Genomic DNA, 6,969 nt, shown 5'->3' with positions numbered 1-6,969 from the left:
CTGAGCAAAAAGATAGATGGAGTGTGGGTTCCTAGAAATCACCTAGGAAACAATAATCTGATTCCCATGTGTAACTTCCCTATGCAGTAGATTGAGGTTGAGCTGGAAACAGATTAAGCTCAGAGTCTTGCAACCCTTGATGAGGTTTATACCTCTTGGCCTGGGCTGTTTCGAACATTTGAAGACTTTCCAATCATCTCAGTCTTCTCCTCTAAATAGTAAGAGGGACCTTCCTAAAATGCAAATCTGACCATGTGTCCACCCCGCAGAATTCCTTGTGACCTCCTGCTGTTCTTAAAGTTAAATCCCAATTGTTGACACGACCTCCAAGATCAGCCACATCTGGTCTCTGCCCACTTTTCATCTGTCTCTCCCTCACTCACCACTTCCTTGTCATGGCGTTTTCCTTTTGTTTCTTCATCATGTCAAATTCTTTCTCAGCTCTATTGTTCCCCTACTTACTCTTTAACTCCTGTGATTTCCTGAGTTTCAAGCAACCATCCTTCAAGTCTAGGCTTGAAATATACTTCATCGTCAGACTGTACCGGATGAGGCCAGGATCAGCCTGGTATATGCCCTTAGGAAAACCTGAAAGAATCCCTTCTCAGGGAGGCCTACCCTGACTGTCCTGGATAAAGGAATCTCTAGTTACTTTCTAATTCATTAAATTATTTTATTCTTTTATCACTATCTGAAATTATCTCGTTTATGTGATTTCTAGTTTGTGAACTCCCCCACTACTAGACCATTAGCTTCTTTTTTTTTTTTTACTATTATTTTCATTTATTTTGTTACATCTACTCCTGTGCCATAAGTTTTTGTTTCTTCAGTTTCTTCTGGGATATCTTTTTCTTCTGTGCAACCTCCTCCTCTGGTTTTGGAACAATTTGTTCCTTTTCAGTGAGGATCATCTCTATGTGGCAGGGGGAGCTCATGTATGGATTAATCCGACCATGAGCTCTGTAAGTTTGGTGACGCATCTCGGGTGCTTTGTTCACCTGGATATGCTCAATGACCAGAGAATCTACATCCAAACCCTTAAGTTCAGCATTACTCTCTGCATTTTTAAGCATGTGCAGCAAAAATTCAGCACTCTTTTTGGCCACTGACCCTGTGTCCAGCCCCACTGTTTGGCCTGGGCACACCTACCAACTCCACCATCGTAACGTCGGAATGGTACACATTGTTTCTTTAAAGTGACATCTTTCAGATACTTGGTGGCTTTTCGTCTATGCATTCCCTTGATGGCCTGGGCAGTTTCACCAGTGTTCTTGAAGTGAACATGAAGATTTGAATCTCTTGACTTGCATGATTTTGTGGGGTTTTCTGGGTCAAGTGAATAGCGAACCATTTTCATGAATCGCCTCCGGCCGCTTGAGGGGAAGAGGACCATTAGCTTCTTGAAGCAATGGATCTTGTTTTCTTTTTACTATTCTGTTCCCAGTATGCAGAACAGGCCCTGCACCATCATAGCCCTTAGCATATATTTGTTGAATGAATGAATTAATGGGAAATGAATGCTTATGGGAATAGGCTGAACTGAACAGAAGAAGTAATGGCAGTGGGAAAAATAACAGCACATCCTTGACAAGAGTTAAAATTTAAAGAAGAAGATTCTAGATGTTAGGTTTGGGTCATGTACCCCTTTGCAAATGTTGTGACCTTATTTGGCTTATATTTTCAGGGTGTGCAGAGGTCATGGATGTCAGGGTAAGAATTTTTAGAGGTTGATCAGTGACAGCTCTACCTTCCGAGAGAGACCACTGAATTCTGAAGTTTAGCTGTCGTCTACCATTGCTAATTTCTGACACTTTAACCATTACCTCAAATTGCCCCTTTAGATTGGGAGAAATGAACGTGTACCCAGTTGGTGCTGTACTAACCTTGCAAAATTTTAGATTAGGGAAGGTGTGTAGGACAAAATCCAAAGAATTGCCTCGAGAATCTATTTCCTACAGTGGATTTACTCCAAATACAGATGACTTTGCCACGTCTCACCTTAAACATAACTAAAATATCATTATTAAAATTTCTCAGGATTCGCACTGTGCTCATAGCTTCCAGAAAGAAGTAAATTACCATCAAACTCTGTGTGGATACAAGGGCTTTAAAATGGATCCATGGGCCAAATATAATTTTTCCGTTGGATTAGTCTAAAGGATAAGAAAATACATGTCTTCAGAGCAACTCCTCTTGTGCACGTCAAATATATGGCGTGTTGAAGCCCTGGGAAGCCGTCCAAACTCCTACCTGCTGGATTACACTAGAATAGTGTCACATTTTACTAACTAGAAAACTTTGCTTTAGAAACATTTTCCACCCTGTTTTATCCGAGTTTGCTCAAGGAACTGAAATCATCGTGTCCTGACCTACACGCCATGTGCGAGGTCCCTGGCCAGCACACAGAAAACTCTGAGGAATCGTTATTCAATGACTCCTGCCATCTGCAAGGCTGTGGAATTCAGGTGCCCACAGGAAGCAGTGGAGAGGTTTTTCCAGCCTGACCGTATCAGCCGTCTCACCACAAGCACCTTCTGTTTTGGCTGAAGTCCTTCTATCAGACTCGGGCTGTTCTTATACGGCCAAATGTGAGCCTAACGTGTCTGGTTTAAATTTTGCTGGTGAAGTGTTCCTCTCATTCAGGAGCTCCTCTCCTGCTGGCCAATGGCTGGACTGCTTTGTACTCATGTTTGTTTTTAAGAGGAGGTAGGATGGGTGGACGTGGGGGACCCTAAAACAACTCAGGGAGTTTAAATTCAGGGAGTAGTGAAATCAATGATAATAAAGAGAAAGGCACTGACAGTGCACCAGGGAAAATTGAACAAATGGCATCAGAGGTGGAAGGATATGGAAGGTGATTAAACGAGAATGCTGGAGAGGACGGGAAGAGTCACAACTTTTTTGATGAATTAAGCAAAGGTTTTCATGACTATCCTTTCCTCATATTTGTGAGGTGTGGGTTGCTGTAAGCTATAGTGCTTTGGCAAAGGGCTTGGTGGAGAGGAAAACAGTTATAAAATTTCTCTTAGAACCCAGCCCACTGGAATTATGAAAGCAGTCTCAGTGAGAAAGATAGACTTGCAAGCCTCCAGTTACAGAGGTGTAGGAAAAGAAATGACTCCAGTTACTGGAAACTAGTATTTGCATTGGATGACATTATTATTTGAATTGGATGGTGGAGGGAGAGGTGCATCTCGACTTTATCAAACACATTACAGATGTAACTCTCCATTCCACCACTCAAGGCCATTTTGTTTATGGATGCAGGATGCAAGTTAATATTTTTTAAACGCACTTTAAAAATCACCTCTAAGCTCCTTAAGTATTCTAAGAATATTCTTAAGCTCCTTAATTAAGAATTCCAAGAATAATTTGTTTGCAGGTCAAAGAGTGACACCTGCTATATTCTATTGTTGATTGTTTTTAAAGAGTCATTTAGATATAGAGGCTGCTATGAAAGCATGACTCACTACTCTTTTATTGTGTGCATAAAAGAATCAAAGAAACCCATTTAATAAAATATTTTTCCCCTCCCAGAAAATAAGACAGGCTGGGCTGTACACACCTAACACACCAAGTAGCTAGCATTTTAAGGTTACAGTCACTGGGAGGAAAAAACAAAATCATTTAGTTCAGGTGATTTGGCTGATGATTTCTGAAAAATTACTCAGCTAACGGCAAATGAAACAGCCTTCTCAAAATGAAAGGAGCTCGGCATTTAAGGAGCTTGCTTCTCTGCCTTCTCCCTCCCTGCCATTTTTGTCAGCTTGCAGGAGAGTGGGCTGTGCCCGCTGATCACCACCAGGGATAGCTCTGAGCGCCTCCGACACTTGCCAGCTCAGTAACTTGCAGGAAGCGCTTCCCGTTCACTCACAGGCGCATCACGCTTCAATCCCGAGGAGGGTGCACTCGAGGTTTGAGCGTGGGGGTGGGAATGGAGGCGTTTCCGTTCTATTTTGGTTTCTCCTACTGACTGGCTGCTCAGCTGTTCATGAGTCACCCTAACCTCAAAATCTGTCATTAAAACAGAAATAATGATACCTATTTTCTGTGCCTTACATGAATTGCATAAAGACATTATTCATAGTTCTGAAGTGCATGTGAGAATTAGTCAAGGTGAGATGTAAGGAAAAGTACAATGGGATTGTTTCTAAGCTGTGATGGATATGCTTTTATCTTTTAGAGTTTGAGAATTCTCTGCACTGAAAAGTTAAGAATGAGAAGAAACCCTAATAAGGATTATATCTGGCAGAATATTTATTTGACAGACTGGATCAAGAATATATATATATATTTTTTTTAAAAGATGTATGGCATTAGAACTCATTTATTAAAAATGTTCATTTAATAACATTCCTGGCACTGAATTAGACACTGGGATTACCACAATGACACAGAACCGCTCCTAGGGAGACTACTTGCTAGAAATAAGGCAGTAAATGATTCTAGGTAACTGCATATGCAAATCCGGTGATATTTAAGAGATTTGCACTTCAATGTTAACTATTATAGTGATTCTTAAAGCAGTAGTTAATAGCTTCAGAGAGAAAGAATTCAGCTTAATAGGAAGAAAAAATTTACATTATCTTAAATGTTTTTCTACAGCTTGTGTTACTGTAGTTGTTTTCTTTCTAAGCTTGTGAGTTTAGTGTTTCATTTGTTTTCTTTTTTACTCATTCATATTTAGAAATAAAAACGTTAAAGGACAGGATGTTGTCTATATACAACATTCTGTTTTCTATGTATTGTTTTCACTATTTAGTGCTGTCCGTATTATATGATAAATGCTCTATAATTACAACTTTTATTAGGTGATCATATTAAAATTTCTAAGTGATAAATAAGCCTATGCTTTAATTTCTGCTGTCAATATCCGACTAGCTTACATAAGCAGATTTGTTTGCATAGCAGTTTCTTTTGCCTTTGTCATAAAGTCTCAGTTCCCCATATGAATTGTTATATACTTGACCTCTGGACTGGGAAGAATATTTCTTCCTGGTCCACCCACACACAGGCTTCTCCCATATTGAGCAGTCTTTACTACAGGCCCCTATAAATAGACTTCTGCTGAACTGGACAGTCCTTATGACAGGCCCCTACAAACAATGAAAACAAGTTGATTTATTTGGGTTTGGGGAACAAAAAAGAAAAGGAACCAACTACCTGCTCTTTATTCTCCCATTCTAGGACCAAGGGAGGATACTCTTCGTGAATTAACATTCTTTTCCTTGGGATGGATGGGAGAATTCTGTGTGTGATATTATTGACCTGTCTTGGACTTCAGCTCGGTTATGTGGTTTCCCTTATTTCCTGTCCTGGAGAGAGAGGAAAGAGCAGCATTGAATCTCTGTGCAGCAGCATCCAGACACTATGGCTGGAACCCCAAACTCTTAGTCTCAGTTTATGAGCTGGGTTCAGCTCTTTTATGATGTTGCCCTGCTCCTTTCAAGAAGGGTTACCTAATCACAGGTTCCTCTTTCCCAGCCTTGTCACAAGAGATACAGGGGCTTCTCTCTAGGTGCTTTATTTTCTCCACCAAAGATCCGTTCAGAAAGAAGTGGGCTTCTAGCTGTTATTGTCACAATGATTTTAGGTCATTTAGGAAAAAAAATTAATAAATTCAACTATTCTATCTAGATCATGCTAAAAATATATAAAGTTATTTTTGATTCGTGTTATGTTTTAAACCAAAACACTTGCCATCTGAGCCCTAAACCCACAGTAGGATGTTTCCCTTTCTTTGGCTAAGGGAAAAATTTCGTGAAAACATTTTGTGCAAAACCCACATGCACAGGTGGACATTTTCTTTCCTTTCTCATCCTTTAAAGTAAGATAATGAAAAAAAAAAACTTTAGAATTTATATAAGAGCTTAATTGAAATTAGATTTCTTAAAAATTAGATAATTCTCAATTCTCTACTTCAAATTCATAGTATTTTGCCTGCTCCTTTGGGCATTCTCTTTTTTTCTTCACAGTTTCTTTGTTCCCATTATACAAAATGATCCTTGCTAAAAGTACCAGCATCACTCCCAAACCCCTCATTCTTCAACTCTCCATTTAAATTCCATCAATAGGCTCAGCTGAATTACAGATGTCAGGAACAATCCTTTTATTATTGGGAGAAATTGAAGGAGCACTGTTTCAGCAGTTTAGATGAATCAGCATCAAATCGACCTTGCTTAGTCTTGCTCTGACCTAGCAGCGTGTCTTCTGACCTTCCCCATTAGCAAGTGCCCATCTTCATCATGGATAGCTGGAGAGCTGACATATTTAGCCATCCTGGAGTACTTACCTGGATCTCCTACTCATCCTTTTAATGGTACTCCTTTATCCTTATTTTTCTTGTCCATTCTTGGACACTGCAGCATCCCACTCACCACCTCTTTACTAGGTCAATGGTGGTTTCCCTCCATCTAGCCAGACTTACTGATACCAAATGATGTCCTGCCCAAATCTCTGTCTCTCACTTGCTTTCATTTTCTACATCATCCTGTTTTCACTGACTTTCTCCTGAGACATTGCCTATCCTCTCTCTCAGGATCTCTCTTATGTTGATGACCTGTCCAAGGTGCAAATTATCACCTGGTACCACCATGATACTTTTGCACTAGAAACGTTGGAAACTGCTCACAATATTTATTGAATGTCTTTAACAGAATTCAAACATTTACATACAACTTCAGAAAATATAAGAAAAGTTCAGACTGCAGGAAAAAAGATAAGTACACAAAGATGTTCGGTATAGGAAAATAACTAGAAAACAGCAACAACACAGTGGTGTCTAATAAAGAATAATAAACTATCTGATGGATGTTAGTGCAACCATTAAAATCATGTCTCTAAAGACAAAACACCATAATGATATGGAAAGATCTACATTATCATGGTAACTTTTTTAAAAAACAAGATTTACTATACAGAATGTGATAATAACTAAGTTTTCATTGTTTTTAACTTAATCATAGAAAC

At 39.4% G+C, this 6,969-nt stretch overlaps 1 pseudogene; it reads right to left on the bottom strand.

The window, feature by feature from the left end:
- Positions 1-714: 714 nt before the first annotated feature.
- On the bottom strand, positions 715-1,351 carry LOC105882979 (large ribosomal subunit protein uL22-like; annotated as a pseudogene).
- Between the last annotated feature and the right edge of the window lie 5,618 nt (positions 1,352-6,969).

Source organism: Microcebus murinus, chromosome 13, assembly GCF_040939455.1.
Source record: "Microcebus murinus isolate Inina chromosome 13, M.murinus_Inina_mat1.0, whole genome shotgun sequence".
In the NCBI taxonomy this organism is placed as follows: Eukaryota; Metazoa; Chordata; class Mammalia; order Primates; family Cheirogaleidae; genus Microcebus; species Microcebus murinus.
The sequence above is the reverse complement of the archived record's forward strand: the minus strand, read 5'-3'. Positions and strand labels throughout refer to the sequence as shown.